Raw genomic sequence first — 14,396 nt, forward strand, 5'->3', positions numbered from 1 at the left:
GTGAAGGGGACCTCTGTCTCCTAACAACCAAGTCCCAATTGAAGGCAACAGCCCGACCGTGAAGGGGAGACACCGCCAGGGCACCAGTTTCCCAGGGCCAGCGCCTGCGGGCAAAGTAGGGCTCCTTCGGCCCAGATTGAAGCCGAGGAGTGGGTAACCGGTGGGGACCCATCGCTACCAAAAGACTTTACATAGGTGCAGGGAAGAGACCATCACCGCTAACTGCAGGGAACCACAGCACCGTAACCGTCCGAGGGACCCGTCCAACCAGCCGTTTGTTTACCGAGAACTGTGTCGTGTTTACTGGCTGAGTGAGTACCTCCGTGCCGTGCGGCACAGCGCTGCCCCTGCACCTCCACAGGCCCCATACCCGCCTGTCCACCATACCAACCCCATCACTGGGCCTCGGGAGCACCAAGACCCCTACCCACGGAGGGGCAAATCAACAACTGGCTGCTCCGTACCATCACTCCCGGGCTCCCCAGAAAGAGCAGCGGTGGTGTCCACTTAATCACCACAACCGTGGGTGGCGTCACGGACAATAAACTATCCCAAAACCCAATCCCCTTTCACTCACGGGGCGAGGAGCGCCGCTCGAGTCCCCGGGATCCGACCCATCGCTCGAGCCACCGAGCAGCGGCAGGCCGCAGCAGCCGCAGCGGCAGCCGGACCCGAGCAGTGGGAGAGCGCGGCGTCCCCTCCTCCGCCCGCGACACTAGCATCCATTTAAGTATATTCCAGAGTTATAACCACATAAAGTAACAGTTGTCAGATTGTAAAATTTGGCCTGATCAAGAAGGTGAAAACAGGTTTTGGCAGTAAGGGGTTAATAATGTCCACCATCTGGGTCCCCTTTATTATAGGATGCAGAACATTATAAAATGTCCTCTGTCCTGGATCTCTCTGTTTATATTGCCCCATCTACAGAGATGTAATAAATAATAATATAAAAAAAAAAAATCGTACTTGACTGTCGAGCGGTGTCCTCTTCCGACTTCAAATCCAGCACAGTTATTTAAATTGCCACTGGGCTATAAAACGGCGGCAGCTTATTTCAGCTCATGGTATGGGACGCTGTCTCTGGACACTTTTCAGATAAGTTTTTTTGACTCTCCATTAGAGTTGAGCGGACTGCCAATAAGTCCGGATCCGATCCGTAATTCGGGCCGAGAGAGCGAAAAAGAGAGAGAGCGAAAAAGAGAGAAAGAGAGCGAGAAAGAGAGCGAGAAAGAGAGCGAGAGAGAGAGCGAGAGAGAGAGCGAGAGAGAGAGAGCGAGCGAGAAAGAGAGCGAGCGAGAAAGAGTGCGAGCGAGAAAGAGTGCGAGAAAGAGAGCGAAAGAAAGAGAGCGCGAGAAAGAGAGAGCGCAAGAAAGAGAGCGCGAGAAAGAGAGCGCGAGAAAGAGAGAGCGCAAGAAAGAGAGAGCGTGAGAAAGAGCGCGAGAAAAAGAGAGAGCGCGCGAGAGAGAGAGAGCGAGTGAGCGCGAGAGAGAGAGCGCACGAGAGAGAGAGCGCGCGCGAGAGAGAGAGAGCGCGAGAGAGAGCACGAGAGAGCGCGAGAGAGAGCGCGAGAGAGCGAGCGAGAGAGCGCGAGAGAGAGCGCGAGAGAGAGCGCGAGAGAGAGAGAGCGAGAGCGCGAAAAAGGGAGAGCGAAAAAGGGAGAGCGAAAGGGAGAGCGAAAGGGAGAGCGGAAGAGGGTGGGAGAGGGGTGGAGAGGGGGGGAGAGAGGGGTAGAGGGCGGTAGAGGGGGTAGAGGGGGAGAGGGAGAGAGGGGGGGAGAGAGAGGGGGGGGACAGAGGGGTGGGGGACAGAGGGGGGGGACAGAGGGGGGGACAGAGGGGGGGACAGAGGGGGGGGAGAGGGAGAGAGGGAGAGGACAAAACAAAAAAAAATTTGCAGAATCCGGATTGTGCACCCGGAATCCCGCATCCGGGTCGGACTCTGATCTGCCGCTCAAACCGCGCGGATCCGGATTTTGCCGGTCCGGGTCCGCTCAACACTACTCTCCATCTAATTTTTATGGGGTTCTTCTGTTTATTCATAAATGGTGATGTTTTAGATTGGTCAGTGCAGGGCCTAATTAGCGCCACACAGGGTCTCCCATTGGGGAATGGGGGCGCCACAACCCTAGGGCGTCATACCCTCCATTGCTAAGTAGGGGAGATTTATTAGGGTTTATCTAGGGCCAGGCTGAATTTTTCCTCCCACCTAGCATTCGTTACTACACATTCTGCACACTATTTCTTATGTTTTTTTTTGTGTTTTTCTGGTCTTTGACCTTTTAATATCATTATATTTTAACGGGGTCTTCCTTTTGGTAATTTAGTTATATTTTGTCCCCACTTTATCGACTGCGGCCTGGTTTTGTATATGTCATGCGCCGCATGCAGATGTCAGCTGCCGGCCCATAGGACGACGCCTATTTTAACTATCATGGACCAGTTACCGCACAGGCCCCCTCTACGTCCTGTTCTGGAGCACGTCGAGGATCCTGGGCCCGCCATTGTATTGTCCGGTGTCCCGCAGGGCCAGTCCGATGCTGATATATTCTATTAGACAGCATCTGTCTATGGAGTAATCAATCAATAGCATCACAAAAATTCTCCCTGTTGACCATGCTTGGGCTATGTTCACACAAAGGGCCTGAGTCATCATTTGCCATTTCTTTATAGGGAATCTGGCACCAGGTTTTTGCTCCCCATGTTGAGAGCAGCATAATGTAGAGACAGAGACCCTGATTCCAGCGGTGTCACTTACTGACCTGCTTACTGTCATTTTTTATAAAATCAGTGTTTTCTCTGCTGTAGATCTAGCAGTTATGCAGAGCTCATGAATATGCTGGGCTACCTGGCAGCACGCCAAGTAGTCCTCTAATGATAATCTACTGCTAATTAAACAGTGATTTACCAAAACTACACTAAGCAGCCAGTAAGTTACACATCGCTGGAATCAGAATCTCTGCCCCTACCTTATGCTGCTCTCAGATTAGGTGGCAAAAACCTGGTCACTGATGCCCCTTAGGCTACTTTCACACATCCGGCTTGAGCTGTGCGGCTCAATCCGGCTGTGCAAGCTATGCAACGGATGCGGTGAAAACACTGCATCCTTTGCATAAGTTTTTCCTTTGCGGCCAGTCCGGTTTTTGCCGCTTGCGGCATGCTACTGAGCATGCGCAGTGGCAAAAACCGCATACGGCGGCCGGATGCGGTTATTGCCGCATCGCACCGCATCCGGCCGCCATAGGCATGCATTGAAAAATGCGCCGCATCGGCCGAATGTGGCGCGATGCGGTTTTTTTTTGCCGCACGAAAAAACGTGCCAGGCAATGTTCCAGCCGGCCACCGCATCGGCTAAATCTGCCGCATGCGGCAAAAACCGGACGGAACGCAAGGCCATGCGGCACAATGCGGCACTAATTAAAGTCTATGCAGGAAAATCGCAACCGGCAGCAAAAAAAAACGGTTGCGATTTTCCTGCAAAGTGCCGGATTGTACCGCATTGCAGAAACCGGAGGTGTGAAAGCAGCCTTAAAGTCCCCTTCCTTTTTTTGTCTTGTGGTATTTTTTAGCATATTACCAGATATTGCACAAAAATTTCAGCCATATATAAATTCACTCCAGGGAGGAAAGAGACTACATTTGTTCAAAAATATTGGGACATTATGAACAAGTCACAAATTGAAGAATCAGCCGAAAACCGCTGTAAACGTTAAACCCTGCCCATAACATATAAAACAAAAATTGGTGAACACATGAAATAGACTTTAAAATAAGATGCAAATTAAAAAGAGAATATGGTGCAAATGAAAAAAAACCACAAAACTAGACGAAAAAAATAATATATCTACCTAATACATTATATATATACACACACACAGTGCCTTGCGAAAATATTTGGCCCCCTTGAATTTTTCAACCTTTTCCCACATTTCAGGCTTCAAACATAAAGATAAAAATTTCAATGTTATGGTGAAGAATCAACAAGTGGGACACAATTGTGAAGTTGAACGAAATTTATTGCTTATTTTAAATTTTTATAAAAAAAATAAACTGAAAATTGGGGCGTGCAATATTATTCGTCCCCTTTAAGTTAATACTTTGCAGCGCCACCTTTTGCTACGTTTACAGCTGCAGTCTTAGGGGTATGTCTCTATCAGTTTTGCACACTGAGAGACTGAAATTCTTGCCCATTCTTCCTTTGTAAACCGCTCGAGCTGAGTGAGGTTGGGTGGAAAGAGTTTGGGAACAGCAGTTTTCAGCCCTTTCCACAGATTCTCGATTGGATTCAGGTCTGGACTTTGACTTGGCCATTCTAACACCTGGATACGTTTATTTGTGAACCATTCCATTGGAGATTTTGCTTTATGTTTGGGATCATTGTCTTGTTGAAAGACAAATCTTCGTCCCAGTCTCAGGTCTTTTGCAGACTCCAACAGGTTTTCTTCAAGAATGGTCCTGTATTTGGCTCCATCCATCTTCCCATAAATTTTAACCATCTTCACTGTCCCTGCTGAAAAAAAGCAAGCCCAAGCCATGATGCTGCCACCGCCATGTTTGACAGTGGGGATGGTGTGTTAAGGGTGATGAGCTGTGTTGCTTTTACGCCAAACATATCATTTAGGATTGTGCCCAAAAAGTTCGATTTTGGTTTCATCTGACCAGAGCACCTTCTTCCACTTGTTTGGTGTGTCTCCCAGGTGGCTTGTGGCAAACTTTAAATGACACTTTTTATGGATATCTTTGAGAAATGGCTTTCTCCTTGCCACTCTTCCATAAAGGCCAGATTTGTGCAGTGTATGACTGATTGTTGTCCTATGGACAGACTCTCCCACCTCAGCTGTAGATTTCTGCAGTTCACCCAGAGTGATCATGGGCCTCTTGGCTGTATCTCTGATCAGTCTTCTCCTTGTTTGAGATTAACATTTTGAGCGACAACCGGGTCTTGGTAGATTTGCAGTGGTATGATACTTCTTCCATTTCAATATGATCGCTTGCACAGTGCTCCTTGGGATGTTTAAAGTTTGGGAAATCTTTTAGTAACCAAATCCGGCTTTAAATTTCTCCACAACAGTATCATGGACCTGCCTGTTGTGTTCCTTGGTCTTCATGATGCTCTCTGCGCTTTAAACAGAACACTGAGACTATCACAGAGCAGATGCATTTATACGGAGACTTGATTACACACAGGTGGCTTATATTTATCATCCTCGGTCATTTAGGACAACATTGGATCATTCAGAGATCCTCAATGAACTTCTGGAGTGAGTTTGCTGCACTGAGAGTAAAGGGACCGAATAATATTGCACGCCCCACTTTCCAGTTATTTTTTTTTTTAAAAAAGTTTAAAATAAGCAATAAATATCGTTCAACTTAACAATTGTGTCCCACTTGTTGTTGATTCTTCACTATAACATTAAAAGTTTTTATCTTTGTTAGAAGCCTGAAATGTGGGAGAAGGTTGAAAAATTCAAGGGGGCTGAATACTTTCGCAAGCAGTGTGTGTGTGTGTATGTGTATGTGTATGTGTGTATGTGTATGTGTGTGTGTATATGTGTGTGTGTATATGTGTATGTGTATATGTGTGTGTATGTGTATGTGTATGTGTGTGTGTGTGTATGTGTGTGTGTGTGTGTGTGTGTGTGAGATATACAATATAAAAAAAAAAATCTATATCTCCTTGAAAATATACTTCCTAAAGATTTCGATAGGAAAGCTACATTGCTGTTTATACAGAGTATTTTTGATCGTGGTTTTGAAAACCCCCACCAGATAATAAAGATGGCATGTCACTTAATACAGTCTTGAGATGGACAAATCGAATGTGGCTTTCAAGAGACATCTACTTTCGGTTAGTGCATGTTTTGGGTATGTGCACACGGTGTCTGTTTCAGGCGGGTGAACCTGAGTTTTTCAAGATGAAAACATTTCAGGAAACACCAGCATTTCTTTTTCCCTAAAGTATCTGTCATTTTTTTGCTTCCTTAGTGCTATTCTATATTTTTAATGTTTCAGTTTGACTGTTTTTTCGATCATTTTTATAGCATTTTCAGTACTTTTTTTATTTCCCTTTCACACCAATCAACAATAAAAGAAAAACACTAGCGGGTTTTAAAGAAAAATTGCTAGAAAACACAAAAATACCCCACACATTTTCTGAACCCTCCCATTGATTTGCATTGCAAAGTACAGAGCGTGTTCAAAGTGAAAAAAAGCCTGAAGAAAGGTCAGGTCAATTCTTATAACTGCTTGGCGTCTTTAGAATCATGAAGTGTTTAACCCCTTAACAACCACGGGCAGTAATATTATGCCCTAGTGGTCAGTGTTAATTCCTGTGGGTTGCTCCAAGCAGCCTGTGGCGATCAGCGCACATCTCAACTGATTTATACAACTGCCATGTGTGCCTGCTAGGCACAAGCGGAATCGCTATCCGCCCATGCCTTTTAACCCCTTAAATGACGCTGTCAATATGTGACAGCGCCATTATAATAGCGATCGCGCTATAACTTTACTCACAGGCCGATACCGGAAGTCACGTGACGACTCCTGTGCTCACATGACTCAGGTCCTGTAAGAAACAGCCAAGTGCTGCTTGTTACAAGACATTATCATTTCTCCCAGTTTGAGCCATGCGGCTTTGATCGGGAGAAATGAATTAGCTGCCCTTCCTTGGGGGGGGGGGGGGGGAGGGGGAATAGTTTATGGGGAGACACAGATTTCCATCTACTGTCATTTATAACTCTCTCCGTGGCAGCTTGATTTACTGCAGAATTATAGCACATGTACACACACTTTGTCAGCAGGTGTTACTGCCATCTTGTGGCCATTCCAGGTATTTTTGTGGGTTGTGTTTCTGAGCAAGGGCCTTTCTATCTTTCCTTTCTACCACTGTGCACTTGTTTTATCACCTTTTGTACTAATAAATTATATTTTTGTATTTTACTATACATTCTTTGTGGTCCTTTCTTTTCAGTGTACCCCTGACTTTTGATTCTATATTACATCTTCACAGGGGTCACAACTTTTAGGTTTTACATCTTGTGGACCTTTCCGTTTCTAGAATTTTTTTTTTATGTTATATAAACCTATACATGTTTGGTGTCTACGAACTCGCACCAACTTCCGGCATCACGCTGACACATCAGTTTTACTATGTAGGGAACTCCACGAATAAAATATCTCAAAAACAATTGTGCAATCGCATTTTTTTTGCATTTTTTCCATACTTGGAATTTCCAGTACACTATATGGTAAAACTCATAGGTTCATGTAAAAGTTCTGCAAAAAACGCTCTCACATGATCATATTGACTGACATATAAAAATGTTATGTCTCTCAGAAGAATGGCAACCCCCCCCCCCCCAAAAAAAAAACCCGGAAAGTGCAAAATCAAATGGTCGTGAAGGGGTTAAAAGACGCTCAGCCAATCATTTTTACATAGAAATGCACTTGTTCATTCTTTTGAAAGTTTTATTAGTGCTTTTTTAGGTGGTTTTTGGAGCAGAATCTGCCTGATGTTCACACGTTGGCTTTTGGCTGTGTTTTTTTAAGGCTTTTTTCATGAGCTTTATGCACATTAACATCTTAAAAAGCTGTGATATTTCAGAAATCTCATGCACAGGCTTGTTTTTTCCCCTAACATATGGAAGACTGCTGCATTTAAAAAAAACAAAAAAAAAAAAACAGCATGTCAATTCTGTCAGCATTTTTGTAGTGTTTTTTTTTCCACCATTGAATGCAGTGAGTGCAAAAATGCTGTAAAAACACTTCCACTGAGTTTTTGCTGTTTTTATAGGGAATAACACTAACTTTATTAAACATGCACTGGAGAAAAACGGCAAACCGAAAAAAAAAAAAAATCAGCAAAGATGCAGCAAAATCTGCTTTTTAGAAGCATGTTTTTTACTGCCAAGGGAGCAGGTTTTAGTTGCAGAAAAAAAATGCTACTTGTGAACACAGCCTGAGGCCTAAGACACACATCCGTGCCGCCGGTACGTGTTTGGCAGTTTTTTCACGTACCGGTGGCACGGAGTCACGTGGACCTATGTTTTCATTATTGTTTGGACACACGTAAGTATTTTGGAACGGAACGTGTGTCCGTTCTGTACTTACGTGCGTCCGTGATTTTCTCACGCTGACATGTCCACGTTTTCTCTGGCAGCACGGGTGTCACACGACCCACACCCGTACCACACGGATGTAGTGTGGATGCAGTTCCGTGTGACACGCGCCGGAGAACACGTGTCATTAATTTAAAAATAAAAAAACCCACATACTCACCTCCTTCAGCCCCACAGATTCTTCCGCTGCAAAATGTTCCTGCCGGCCGCCGCTCGTTATGAGCATGTAAAGGAGGTGGGAGTGCTGTCACGGGCGCTGATCTGGCGCTAATATCAGGGCGGGTTATGCACATGACAACACTGAAGAGATGACACTTTGATACAATGTAAAGTAGTCAGTGTACATCTGGTATAACAGTATAAATGTGGTGCCCTCTAAATAACTCAACACACAGCCATTAATGTCTAAACCGCTAGCAAGAAAAGTGAGTACACCCCCAACTGAATATAGCCAAATTTACACTGTTATACAAGCTGTACACTAACTACTTTACATTGCATCAAAGTGTCATATCTTCAGTGTTGTCCTATGAATTGATATAAAATATTTACAAAAATGTGAGGGGTGCACTTACTTTTGTGACATACTATATTTTGTGATACTACTGTGTTACAGTATCTCTAATATATAAGTCATAGTTTTATGGCATACAGTCTGGCAATAAGCTGCATTCAAGTAAAAATACATATTGTAAGGCTTCATCAGCTAATATCGAGCCATGCCAGCCAGCAAACGTTAGGGGTAATGTTATCGATTATGTGGCTATTGTTCTTGATTGCCACTGGCCGATACGCGCGTTTCCCATATATGACTTCCTCAGGGGTATGGTTATCTTCTGCCATAAGACATTTTTTCATACCGCACTAATCCAATTACATGATCAGTAGTGAACCAACAACAGTGTTGCTAAAGGCACATGCGTACTCAATCCCCCGACTCACTGAGCCCCCCACCTCACTCAGCCAAGTCAAGTCAATCAATCAAGCTAGTACGCACATGTCTATGGCAAAGACATCATATCCCTTACTGGGCATGCGTGGCTAGCATTAAGACAACAGTACAGGGAGTGCGGAGCGCAAGAGCAGCGCGTGCATGCCCACCAGCCGATAAAACACTAGGTATTATTACAATATAGGAAGTTACAGTGCCTACAAGTAGTATTCAACCCCCTGCAGATTTAGCAGGTTTGATAAGATGCAAATAAGTTAGAGCCTGCAAACTTCAAACAAGAGCAGGATTTATTAACAGATGCATAAATCTTACAAACCAACAAGTTATGTTGCTCAGTTAAATTTTAATACATTTTCAACATAAAAGTGTGGGTCAATTATTATTCAACCCCTAGGTTTAATATTTTGTGGAATAACCCTTGTTTGCAATTACAGCTAATAATCGTCTTTTATAAGACCTGATCAGGCCGGCACAGGTCTCTGGAGTTATCTTGGCCCACTCCTCCATGCAGATCTTCTCCAAGTTATCTAGGTTCTTTGGGTGTCTCATGTGGACTTTAATCTTGAGCTCCTTCCACAAGTTTTCAATTGGGTTAAGCTCAGGAGACTGACTAGGCCACTGCAACACCTTGATTTTTTCCCTCTTGAACCAGGCCTTGGTTTTCTTGGCTGTGTGCTTTGGGTCGTTGTCTTGTTGGAAGATGAAATGACGACCCATCTAAGGCTATGTGCGCACTTTCCGTCGTCCTACATGCAGTTGTAAACGCACGTTTTGGGCTTAATTGATTTAGCCAAAGTTGCCTTTTTCAGAAATTTAGAGCTGAAAACGCATGCGTATTTACCGCGTTTTAGATGCGTTTTCAGTGCTTTTAACACGCTTTTTCACCTGCGTTTTGACAGATGCGTTTTGAACATCAAGACACTGCTAAATAAAGTTTAAACGTTCAAACGGAATGAAAATGTAGAAAAAAAGGGACAAATCTATATTAATGGGAAAAATAATGGAAAAAGATATATTTAATAAAATTATAGCGTTAATATACATTTTATCGGTAAAATAGCAATAAATGCATATTATTCTTAAATTTAATTGTCGGATTATGTGTGTGTGTAAAGGGACATATCAAATCATTATTTTGATGTCCAAAAAGCATGTTTTCTGCAATGAAAAAGCAGGTAAAACGCAGGAATTTTGATATTTCTTGCTTTTTGCTACTTCTCATTGACTTCAATGTTAACAAGACGCACCACAAATGGCAAAAACAATTGACAGGGTCCTTTTCTGAACGCATGGTTTTTGACCAAACTTATGCAAATTTTGTGATGCGTTTTGAAACGCAAAGTGCGGACAAGAAATCATGAATTCTCATTGTCCTTAATGGAAAACCAAAACGCATGCATTTGGGCACAAAAACGCTGCAGTTCAAAACTGATCCTAAACGCACCTGAAACGCAGGTGAAAACGGAAAGTGCGCACATAGCCTTAAGATCCTTGATGGAGGAGCGGAGGTTCTTGGCCAAAATCTCCAGGTAGGCCATGCTATCCATCTTCCCATGGATGCGGACCAGATGGCCAGGCCCCTTGGCTGAGAAACAGCCCCACAGCATGATGTGGCCACCACCATGCTTGACTGTAGGGATGGTATTCTTGGGGTCGTATGCAGTGCTATCCAGTCTCCAAACGTCACGTGTGTGGTTAGCACCAAAGATCTCGATCTTGGTCTCATCAGACCAGAGAACCTTGAACCAGTCTGTCTCAGAGTCCTCCAAGTGATCATGAGCAAACTGTAGATGAGCCTTGACATGACGCTTTGAAAGTAAAGGTACCTTACGGGCTCGTCTGGAACGGAGACCATTGCGGTGGAGTACGTTACTTATGGTATTGACTGAAACCAATGTCCCCACTGCCATGAGATCTTCCCGGAGCTCCTTCCTTGTTGTCCTTGGGTTAGCCTTGACTCTTCAGACAAGCCTGGCCTCGGCACGGGTGGAAACTTTCAAAGGCTGTCCAGGCCGTGGAAGGCTAACAGTAGTTCCATAAGCCTTCCACTTCCGGATGATGCTCCCAACAGTGGAGACCGGTAGGCCTAACTCCTTGGAAAGGGTTTTGTACCCGTTGCCAGCCTTGTGACCCTCCACGATCTTGTCTCTGATGGCCTTGGAATGCTCCTTTGTCTTTCCCATGTTGACCAAGTATGAGTGCTGTTCACAAGTTTGGGGAGGGTCTTAATTAGTCAGAAAAGGCTGGAAAAAGAGATAATTAATCCAAACATGTGAAGCTCATTGTTCTTTGTGCCTGAAATACTTCTTAAGGGTATGTGCGCACGTTGCTTTTTACCTGCTTTTTACCTGCTTTTTTGCTGCTTTTTCTTCTGCGCTGTTTAATGCCAAAATGGATGTGTTCTTCTATTCAAGCAAAGTCTATGGGAATTTGGGTTTCTTGTTCACACTATGTTGTTCAAAATGCTGCCTTTTTGAGGCAGAACTTTGGTCAAAAACTCAGCTTTTCAAAGAAGCAACATGTCACTTGTTTTTGCCATTTGGGTTTTGCACTGCAAAGCTGAGTTTTTGACCAAAGTTCTGCCACAAAAAGGCAGCATTTTGAACATCATAGTGTGAACAAGAAACCCAAATTCCCATAGACTTTGCTTGAATAGAAGAACACATCCATTTTGGCATTAAACAGCGCAGAAGAAAAAGCAGCAAAAAAGCAGGTAAAAAGCAGGTAAAAAGCAACGTGCGCACATACCCTAATACTTTAGGGGAACCAAACAGAATTCTGGTGGTTTGAGGGGTTGAATAATAAATGACCCTCTGAATAAACTTTTCACAATTTTATTTCTTTTTTTTTTTACATTCTTTTTTGCTGCAGTGCATTTCACACTTCCAGGCTGATCTACAGTCCAAATGTCACAATGCCAAGTTAATTCCGAATGTGTAAACCTGCTAAATCTGCAGGGGGTTGAATACTACTTGTAGGCACTGTATATAAAAGGAGTACACATATGAAAGGAGTATAAAGTATGATTATAATAGTGACAATTGTGAAAAAATGTACGATTAGTGATAAAAAAAGTGAAAATAAGCATAAAATAAACATTGTTTCACATAATTAAAGTGACCAATGAAGTATTGTGATTTATTTAACTTATAAGGAAAAAGAAAGAAGTGAATGGGAAAAATAAAAAAATAAAAAACGGGATTTGTATGTTTAGTTGTTTGCGTCTAGTGGCATTTGCACTTTGTGCATTGTGTATATTTATACTGGGGTTCATGAGGGTTTTTCCTCATGGTTTTTGTGTTATTTACCAAGTATACTGCCGTATTTCTTAGGGCTCACTCACACTTGCGCTATTTTGACGCAAACGGAATCCGTCACTAATGTAGTACAGTTCATTTATTTACAGTGGAAGCGCGACATCATGTGGACACAAGTGGACACTGCATGACACACACACGCGCCATAGTAACGCGCTTCTAATGTAAATAAATGAACTGTACTACATTAGTGACGGATTCCGTTTGCGTCAAAATAGCGCAAGTGTGAAACTAGCCTTATTTATATGCACTTTATTAAGTAATAATTAGAGATGAGCAAGCACTACAATGCTCAGGTGCTTGGCACTCGTAACGAGCAGTTGGATGGGCGCGACTGGAGTACCCGATTATAAAGGAAGTCAAGGGGGACATGAGAATTTTTCAGGGAGAACTATGGCTCAGTAAGGCTGCTTTCACACATCCGGTTTTTCCTGTGTGGCACAATCCGGCAAATTGCAGAAAAAACGCAATCTTTTTTTTTTGCCGCTGGTTGCGTTTTTTTTTGCATAGACTTACATTAGTGCCGTATTGTGCTGCATTGGCTTGCATTTCGTCCGTTTTTTGCCGCATACGGCAGATTTAGCCGATGCGGCTGCCGGATGGAACGTTGCCTGGCACGTTTTTTTGTACGGCAAAAAAAAAACCAAAAACTCATCGCGCCGCATCCGGGCGATGCGGCGCTATTTGCAATGCATGTCTATGGATGCCACATGCGGCGTCCTGCGGCAAAAAAACGCATCTGGCCGCCGCATGCGGGTTTTTTCCACTGTGCAAGCTCAGTAGCCTGCCGCAAGCGGCAAAAAACGGTCAGGCCGCATGTAAAAAACTTATGCAAAGGATGCGGTATTGTCGCCGCATCCGTTGCATAGGTTTTAGAGCCGGATTGGCCGGCTCTGCTAAAACCGGAGGTGTGAAAGCAGCCTAAACATTCACAAAACTGAACGCGAGATTCTTAGTTTAACATTCTGATCAGACTGTATGATATCCACTGAAACGTTACGGTGAAACTCTCAGTGGTCCCTAGCCTCAAAGATGCAATGCTTTGTGCCAACCTTCGTTGAAGCAATATTGCTCCCGTAGGGCAGGTGACTTGGTTCCCCCACAGCACCCATGTTACCAGACTGAGTCCCCATAACTCCATGGTACACCACTCCACAAGTGCAGCACCACAACAATAGCCTCCACATAACACCAAAGCCAAATCAAAGGAGCTACAATAAAAACCACCTCAATTTCCACATGTTCACAAGCTGCAAACTGAGACCAGAAATAGGTGGAACCCCTCTTGCAGTCTCCTGCTAATTAAAAATGCCTGGGCCAAAGGGGAGGAGTGCGGATTCAAGGAAGAAAATAATAAAAAAAAGAAATTATATATATATATATATATATATATATACATATACATATATAAAAATATATATGTATTTATATTAATAGTATGCCAATAAACACATATATTTAAGCAAAAATGAAAATAAACAAAAAAGTATACACATTTGGTATCGACGTGTTTAGAATGACCCGATCAATAAATCTGTCGCACTAGTTAACCTGCAGTGAACACCGAAAAAAAAATTGATTTTTTTTCCATTAAACTGCCGGAAAAAAAAGCAGAATAAACGCAATCAAAAATCATTTCTAAATAAATATGATAGCCATAAAAAGGTAATATTATCTTGCAACGTGATGCAAAATCAATTTTTTTTCTATACCTTTTTTTTACTGTGTGAAGGGGACAAAACATAAAAAAACCATACAAAATATATACGGTAAATATAGTATCGCTGTAATCATACTGACCAGAGGAATAAAGCCGTGTTATCTCTTTTACCAAGTAGTGATCAACATAAAAACAAAAAACAGTTTCTGGATTGCTGTTTTTTCTTTGGTCTGCCCAAAAATCGTAATGAAAAGGGATCAAAAATATCATGTGTCCGAAAGTGGTACAAATAAAAACGTCAACTTATCCCACAAAATACATGACCTCACATGCCTCTGTCAATAGAAAAATGAA

The sequence above is a fragment of the Anomaloglossus baeobatrachus genome, chromosome 5, assembly GCF_048569485.1.
Source record: "Anomaloglossus baeobatrachus isolate aAnoBae1 chromosome 5, aAnoBae1.hap1, whole genome shotgun sequence".
Taxonomy (NCBI): domain Eukaryota; kingdom Metazoa; phylum Chordata; class Amphibia; order Anura; family Aromobatidae; genus Anomaloglossus; species Anomaloglossus baeobatrachus.